The sequence below is a fragment of the Solanum verrucosum genome, unplaced genomic scaffold, assembly GCF_900185275.1.
Source record: "Solanum verrucosum unplaced genomic scaffold, falcon-dt-bn FXZP01000252.1, whole genome shotgun sequence".
NCBI classification, from domain to species: Eukaryota; Viridiplantae; Streptophyta; class Magnoliopsida; order Solanales; family Solanaceae; genus Solanum; species Solanum verrucosum.
In genome coordinates, this window is record NW_026019988.1 from 1,023,985 (window position 1) to 1,033,672 (window position 9,688).

The window sequence follows — 9,688 nt, forward strand, 5'->3', positions numbered from 1 at the left end:
GAAGAAAAGATAATCAAGAACTCCTTGGGAACTTTAAATCAAAGGTGGTGTATTAGTAAACTAAAATTAAAGTTATTTCCTTTATGTAATTTCAAGTAAAGTAAATTGACTTATTAGAATTGTCATAGGATGATTGAGATTTCTTCACCTTTATTAAGTATGAATTTCAAATTCAAACTCTGAATATAAAAAATATTATATTAAAAATATAACCTTTTAAATGAGCTCAATAATACACAAATTTATATTTATCAAACTTTAGTATGAATATTCAACTAAGACAAAAAGGACAGTAAAATCAATTGACTTGAAGTTAAAACTTTGATCCATGAAAAGTAGAGCTTAATTTAAATAAAAGAGATCCTTTGACAACTGAATAAGTTTGACTAAACTTTTTTCCAATCATTCCAACTGGTCAAACTAAAACTTTTATCCACCGATGAAGGTTGTAGTAGAGTGATAAGTACTCATTTATCGTTAATCAAGAAGTTCCAGGTTCAAGTCCCCTTGAGTACATAATCGTCTTTGTTAGAGAGAGTGATTTACCCCTAATATGTGACTTTCTTATGCAAATCTAAATTTAATTGGATTTCAATGTATTATCGAACACCAAGATCTAAAATAAAATAAAATTACCCATGAGCTTTTCACTTAGCACAAAGGGATCCCAAAATTATCCGCCTAGTCGTAATAGATTGTAGTTATAGATATGTAACAAGCTAAGTGTATATTAATAAATATACAATTGGCACATAAATTCAAGAGCGGAGCTAACCTTCAGTTATGAATTCAACTAATACAATAATTTTGATACAAATTATGTACTTATATTTTTAAAAATCTATTAATTATGTATAAATTATAAATTTAGAACTCTATAACTTTAAACGATTAGAGTTTCAAACTCATAACTTCAAATTCTGATTTCTTCATTACGTACACCACAAGGATAATACGATAAAACTTTACCGCCACCAAATATTTACACCAAATCTAATGACCAATTTACTACGATGAAATGATAATTATGTATCTATTGATTAGAGAGAAATATAGTACGATAGTTGAAATTCTTCTATATAAATAAGTTTGAATTTAAAAATTTTAGAAATAAATATATATTAGGGAACTCTTTACTCCTTCGATGAATCTATTCCACTAAATTCAAATTAATCGAATTCGTAAAGTTTAAATACTAAATACCTAAAATATACATCATCCTAGGATTGAAAAAGAAAAGACCAACATCTTTACATCATACACAAGTCAATAAAAATAGACAATTATCTTACTAATACTTTAAATTTAAATTATAAAAATTAAGATAATTCTCACAAAGCTTTCATATGATTAGGAATTTAAATAATATAAAACTCCAAATGAAGTTGACGGCTTGGCAGGTTGCACACCACATATGAATAAAATTGACATTTCAAAATTTAAAAAACCAATTAATTAAAAAAATATAAAAACTCAACCTCCAAGTGTAAATTATTAGTAAAGGATCAAATTAAATATTGATAATTAAAAAAATTAAACATTCTTCTAGGAGTATTAAGTAGTGACACTTGTGAGTTTTGACACCATACTTTGTGACAAAAAAATAAAGTAAAAAAAAATAATACTTAGAGCAAGAAATATAAATTTCACATTAACCAAACCTTATTTCCAACTTTCCATTATGTTTTTAAAAAAAAATCAAAATTTTATTTATTTATTTACATCGATAATTCTTTCTTAAGTTAGAAATATCCTTTTTTATACATATTAATAAGACATAATTATATATAAAACATATTTTTATTATAACATATTAAGTTTTTAGATGATTTGTTATTTGACCAAACATAGTTATCATTAAAAAAAAATAAGTTTTTTACTACTTTTTTTTCTGAACTTGGAAAAAAATATGGAAACCTTTTTTCCCCAAATTTATTTTTGAAAGAGAAATTTTAATTATCTATTATCTTTTCCTTTTTAAAAAAAAAATTAATTAATTAAAAAGCTGGCGCAATAAGGGAACAAAATATGGACTTTAGAGGAATTTTCAGTATTGTCTGCCAAGAGAGCTTTACAGTGCATGCTTCTCATTATCCCAAAAAGGTAGTAATAAAAGATAGGAGTAAAAAAGCAAATGAGGACCCCCCCCACACCCCCCACACCCACACCCTTACCTTTTTTTAGTTTCTCATTCTGTCTTCGATATCAGTATTAGAGTATGATCTTGAAGTCGTGTCGTGCGAATGTCATTAAAGATGACTCAGTTCTTACCATGATATTTTTCAGTATTGTGTAAAAATTATTACAGATGACTTAACATTTACCATGATTTTTTTCATACTCACACTATACTATGTCGAGGAAGATTCTGTCGAAATTTAGCTAATCAAATAACGTTTTCGACTGATGTATTCATTGAAAATTTTATCGATGTTATGGCGAGAGCGTTCATTAGAACACATTTTTTTATAGTGTCATCGCTTGAACTTGAAATCTCTAGTTAACATTGAAGAGTCTCATATATGCATAAAATTGATCCCCTTCACTTTGCTATATATTTTCTTATAATTCATCATATGATTTTTTATATCTGTATTAGGGTCTCAATGAATTCAGATTTGCTAGCTTTACGTAAAATTCGTTAAAGAGAATACGCTTCTGACCAAGGTTTTCTTTCTAATACCCACACTATTAAGTATTTTGTCAAAAATTGTCTTGTCGGAAATGTTTCCGACATACTTCTCATCAGAAAAATTAATTTCATATTTCTAGTGGTGTTCTGACAGAAACATTAATTGAAAATTCATGTTTTTGGTAATATCATGAATCGAACTCAAGATATCTAATTATAAATGAAGAAATTTTATCAGTCTCACGTACCATTAAAGTGACCTACCATACACTATATATATATAGTCCCCCCACCCATATTAGGCTGACCAGTACAACACAACCATCGATTTCAATAAAAGAGTATACTAAAGATCCAGCCTTAAATGGTTTTAATCAACCATATTTATTATATTGAAGCAATATACAAAGTTTTTATTTTACTTTTTTGGGATAAGAATTTAAATCAGTGGGTGTATAATATAATAATATTGTCCACTATTTATTTGCAGAAAGTGTGTAAAATTTAGTATTAAGTATTGATTTTAAAATGTTTTTGATGCAAACTTGCTACCAAAAACAAAACCTTTTGTATAAGGAAAGAAATAATCATGTTATTTTTAATTGTATTTATAATTCAGATAGTAACATATGCATTATTTTATGCCAACATAGTCGATCTACTATTACAATTTGACTCGTAAGGAAGTTTGAAATAAGGACTATATCGATTTAAGAGTTCGCTTTGTACAAAGTTGTGTCAGATGACACCCCTTCATTGTATTAACATTCAATCTCCAAAATTTTCAAGAATACATGAATTTTACAACACTAACAATTCGGAAACAAATTACTAAATAAAGACAATACTACGTTAATAAAGTCATAAAATTATATTTTATCGATTCTAACAAAAAATTATCAATCGAAACTTATAAAAAAAAAGAAGGAAAAAAGTAGATGCACCAGCCGGGAATCGAACCCGGGTCTGTACCGTGGCAGGGTACTATTCTACCACTAGACCACTGGTGCTTTTTGATCATAAAGTGTATCATAATAATGATATTTAATGACATATTAAATGATCGAAAAGTTCGAATAAATTCTAAGCTTAGGTGATTTAAAAAATTCTACATAGAATTATTATCAATAATAATTGCATGTAGATATCCTTTAGATGGCTTGCTTGTATGTTTTAAAAAAATTAAAATATCGATCAATGGATAAAAGTTAAACTCAAGAAAGAAATAAGGGAAATGAAGATGCAATGTCAAATAAAACACATACAAGAATAAAATGACCAATATATTGCAATGGATCTCTTTAATTTGAAGAAGAAATTAAGAGGGGGCAAAACATTTATATAAGTAGAGGGAAAGGATTTTTATTTATGACGACGACAACAATAAATATATAAACTCAGCGTAATCCCATAAGTAGGGTCTGAGCAGATAAAGTACTGTACGCGAACTTCATTCCTATATGTGAGAAGACAAAAATGAGACTGTTTTTGAAGGATCTTCGACTGAACAAGAAAGAATTTTATTCATGAAGCCATACATATTTGGCTACAATTATTATAATATTACAACATAAGTAGCATTAAAAGACAGAGATGAGACCGTTTTTGAAGGATTTTCGATTGAATAAGATAGAATTTTATTCATGAAGCCATATATATTTGGCTACAATAATTATAATATTACACCATAAAGTCATATTAATACTTCTTGTTAATTGCAATGCAACAAGTACAAGAACCACATTGAGGGACACAAACACTACAATAATCACTCTTACTAATCTTCTGTTGGGATAAAAGGGTTTTGTATGTAGTTGGCTTATCAATAGTAATATCCCTTGAGCTACTAATTGGGTTGAAGAAAAGTGATGATAAAATAATAAAAAGGGCAAAAATTGCTATTGTGATTCTTCCCATTTTGGCACTTGAAGAAGGTGGATACTATATGCTATATTTGAATATTTATGATTATGAAGTGAAATACAATTAATTAGTCCTCCTTTATATAGAGTTGATCTTGCGGAGATAGAAGACTTGTCAAATTAAAAGGATAGTTTGATACACTAAGTTCTTGATATGTGTAGCAATGTAGGGTTTGGGAAGAAACGGACCACACTAGGGATCTCATGCACATATAAGTCATCGCATTTTTATAAGAGGTTGTTCTCCAGTTTGAACGTGTGACCTTCGTCTGGTCAATCAACAACAACTTTTATCGTTTTGTGTGAATCTAAGAAAGGGTCTAATTACATTGATTTATAATTTTATCTTACATTTCTATAAATAATTATTTTCGCGGCTTGAATCGTTTGTGACCACTCATACAATGATAAAATTTACTATTGACGCCAAAATTTCCATTCTATTACATTTATGTGACACTACTTTTTTATTACTAGTCTATTCCAAAGAGGAATGACTCATTTATATATTTTAAAATAATATATAATTTAATTTTTTCATTTTATCCTTTATTAAGGACATACTTTTATAGTCACACAAATTCGCTATATTTTTAGCACTTGTAAGTTTGAAAATTCTTTTTTTTTTCTTTTCAATTTTGTGTTGACCAATCAAACATGACCACTAAGCCCCTATCTTTGAAAAGAAATTGCCTACTAAGTGTAAGTAATAAATGGATCTACAATCTAGCTTTGAATTTTGGGTTCCATCATAACTTTGGTTGGTACTAGGCTATAAGGAAATCTTTAAACTCGTCGGTAAATTTTATTTAGAGGCTCAAAGTATAACGTATTTTAATTGAGCACAAAAACAAATATAATAAAGTGTTTTTAATTGACATTTTGTCTTCAATTTTTTTTTGTGTGTGTGCATGTCCTCAAGCATCTATTATTTACTCAAAGTCCGAATTCAATAATTGATTATTGAAAAAAGATATCAAATATCAATTTTGGAAAAAGAACATTGTAAGGCTTATTACCAACAAGAACAGTTGATGGCATGCGGTTAATCAAAAAGCAAGTTGTAGAGACTGCATCAGCCCAAAATTGTTTAGGAACCTTCATTTGGAACAAAAGTGCTCGAGCTGTCTCAAGTAGATGCCTATTCTTTCTCTCAGCAACTCCATTTTGAGAGGGTGTATAAACACATGAAGTTTGATGGAGAATACCATGTTGTCTCATGTAGGACTGAGGCTCCTCTCCAGTGATCTCTCCAGTTCCCCCCAGTGCTATTTCATATAGTTGACACGTGTCCATTTAATTTTTAATGGACCAGATTAATTTTCTTGACCAAATATCATTAATCATGGTTATTAGTAATTCTCTCTCCTCTCATTCCTTTCTCAATCAGCAAAGAAACACTTCTTCCCCCTCCAAAACTCTCTGAAAAACAGAGCAATCAAACAATTGAAAATTAAAATTACATCAATATTTTAATGTTTTTACATTTACATATGAACAACTAGGGAGAGTCTCAAAAGAGAAAGACTAAAATGGAGTGATTAGTCCCAATTAAAGATTACAGTTATAAATACCACAAGAAAAGAAGACCCAAAAAATAAATGGAGAATTTCACCAGAAAAAAAAAAGTATATGAAAAAATATTTTCCTACCCATTTTTTGTGCCCTTTCCAGATCCTTTAGTTGGCTTTTGCAGAAACTCCAAATTGAAAAAAATTGATGTTACAAAGAAGACAACAGAGTTTTGTGGATCACCATTGTGACCGAACCAAGCTTCAAAGAAATAGTCTCATGGGTTGGATTTTTTTAATTTTATAACCCAAGTTCATCCTTTGAATTTTGTCTTCTTCTATCACGATGTGAAAATAATGGAAAGAAAAAGCGATTTGTTGTTAACAAAGCAAATTCTTTTGTTGATTGAGAAAAAAATTGTTGCAGAATTAAGTGAGAAAGAAAGAGATGAGAGAGGAGAGAGAAAGAGATATAGTAATAACCATGGTTAATGATATTTGATCATGGTTTAAAGACTATTTTATTTAAATAAATATGGACTATTAGATTTTAAAATTGACAGATGTTATTAAATTAAATATGCACTGGACCAACTGGAGAGATTAGTGTATCGGAGAGGAGCCTCTTCCAATTTTGCCATTCATTATTAATAGTTGATCTATAAATGGAAGTTACATTTATCAAATCAAATTGAATTTTGAAATTCCGGCAAAATTTTGTAGGTCACAAGCATTTAATTTGGGCCTTTGGGATTGTACTGATGGGCCTGTGTCCATATACCATATTTATACTTATTGACCTTTATTTACTAAAAATAAAATAAAATGTACTTATTTAAAATATATCAAATATTGAACGATACTAATATACTCCATATTGAATCGAATACCATAAAATGTCCATATACCATATTTTGAGTTGAAAATGTCAAATAAAATCAATTATCACATATTCACCTCAATCGAAATAGATCATAATTTTTGAATGTATGAATAACTATTGCTGCCAGATTTAAAAAATTATCAATAATATATTATTAAGATTAGAGTGTCTAATAGATTTTTTTTTGTTTAAATGTCAAAGTTAAAGTATTCAAGTGATCGAGTCGATGGTTCATGTGCAACAACAAGTTGTTGAGTAAAAATATATTTAGATCTTTGATAGATCAAATGCTTGTTTAATTAGAACTTCATAAAACTATTTTTTAAATCGATTGTAACAATAAAATTATTGATCCAAACTTATAAAAAAAATAGAGGAGAAAGTAGATGCACTATAGCTAGAAATCAAACCCGAATTTGTACTGTGGTAGGGTACTATTTTACCACTAGATCACTAGTGTCACTTGTTCATACAAGTCTCACCGTTATAATAATTAATGAAATCTCAAATGATCGAAAAGTTCGAATAAGTTATAACCTCCTTAGGTGGTTTAATTTTTTTTATATTGAATTATTACCGGTAATAATTACATGTAGTTATTCTTTAGATGGTTTGGTCGTATATTTTTTAAAAACAATAAATATCGATCAACGGATAGAAGTTAAACTCAAGAAAGAAAGTAAAAAACAGGGGAAATGAAGATGCAATGTCAAATAAAACACATACAAGAATAAAATGACCAATATATTGCAATGAATCTCTTTAATTTGAAGATGAAATCAAGAGGGATTACAACTGTCACGACCCGAAAATGGATGTGATGGCACTCGTCTTATCCCACCAAGACAAGTCAGCCTAAAACTCAATCATTACAATAAAATGCGGCAAATTTATAATCAACTCAAAAATACCCTCAAAATCTGGTTGTCACGTGTACAAGCCTCTAAAGTATTACAATTGATTCAAAAGAAAACACAAGTCTAAAATGACATTGTTTCTAGAATATAACAAGATCATAAATAGGAGTAAGAAGGTCCGCTGAAATGACAAGCATCTACCTCACAAACCTCCACGAGAAGCCTTGGAAAAGAAGAGAATGACAAGTACCACAAAAATCCAGGCTCGTAACCTACAAAAATTTGTAGAAGCAAGGGGTGAGTACCAAACCACACGGTACTCAACAAGTAAACCTCTAAACACGAGCTAAGGGGATAGAATACGAGTACTCCTTACACCCCAACCGAACCTTCACAACTACAATCTGTATACAACCAACCCAACCTAACAGTTCACAATTTACAAGCACACAGCTCAACACAACACTCTAACAATTTCATATCCTCAACAACAACACTCTAACAATTGCATATCTTCAACAACAAGTTCAATATTCATCAGTCACAAGTTCCACGAAAAGGCACTCACAAGATCAGCAACACACAAGATCAAGTTCACCAATCATAAAGAAGTGCAATGCAATGTCAAGTATAATGATGCGTGTCTGACCTAATGATACACACCCGTCGTCTCTCAGTCCGGGACCCATGAGGGACATATCTGTCCATACATCCATCACGGCGCGCGATACGACCCTCGATAATAGTAACCATCGCGGCGCGCGATACGACCCTCGATAATAGTAACCATCACGGCGCGCGATACGTCCCTCAAAATATAGTATCCATTGCGGTGCGCGATACGTCCCTCGAAATGGTGCATCCTCTTTAATTTCTTATTCTTTCTCAATTCACATAACACTTGTCACAGCCATGTCTCAGAACAATGCAAATGACATGTTCACACAAATAATTAAGAGATGACCAATTTCATAACATTGCACAATTCACAACAACACAATCATGATACAACATCCACAATGATTCAACAAGCCTTTCAAACCATTCTCAACACATCACACACAAACAATTAATCACATTGCCTTTTATTACCCTTTTTTTATCATTAGAATTAATCAATGTGGACAAGTCAACCCATCACCAAGTCTCGTTACCCCCAAACACATATTACAAGGAAATACACGAATTCCATACACTTAACAAGGGTTTAGAAATCCACTTGCCTCAAATAGTCGAACAATCACTCAGTGACTTGAACCTTTCTCTTTCGTTGGACTTCCAAATAAATACAATCTATTCAAATGAATAATCACAATAAGCTTCCAAAACTAACAACATTCATATTACTATAGGTCTAATCTAGACCCAAAAACATCACTCAATCTACAATCAAATACCAATATTATTAAAACTTGATTTATGAGCTAAAAGAACCCTAAAATTAGTGATGAACCCATAGCTTAAGTCGCTAACCGAAACCACCAGTCATCCGTATTCCAAACATTATCCCATAATTATTAATCAGTACCTAATCACAACTTATTCTAGAATTATCAAAATTTACAACCCGTAAATAGATTTGTTGTTTAGATTTTAAGAGCCAAAATGGCAATCACTAATTATCGTTCTATATATAACCAAATAGATATATAATATTATTATATATTTATATATAGGTGCAACAATTAATGAAAGGGTAGAAAATCAATTAATGCAGGCAGAATTTGAAAGCATCGATTGAATTTTCCTTACGTGAAGCAGTGCCCTCTGTTGATCCGTGTTCACGCCGCACGCAGGTTAGTTTTCTGCTCCTCCTCTTTTTCTTTTCTTTTTTTTCTAAATTAACTATGTATTAACAATAATAATTTCCTACTAACCTATTT

General features: G+C 30.2%; 1 non-coding gene across 1 annotated transcript; it reads right to left on the minus strand.

Annotated features, from left to right (window-relative positions):
- Window positions 1–3,571: 3,571 nt before the first annotated feature.
- Window positions 3,572–3,642, minus strand: TRNAG-GCC (transfer RNA glycine (anticodon GCC)). The gene has a single exon. It is a non-coding gene; the product is annotated as a tRNA-Gly (tRNA).
- Window positions 3,643–9,688: the final 6,046 nt, after the last annotated feature.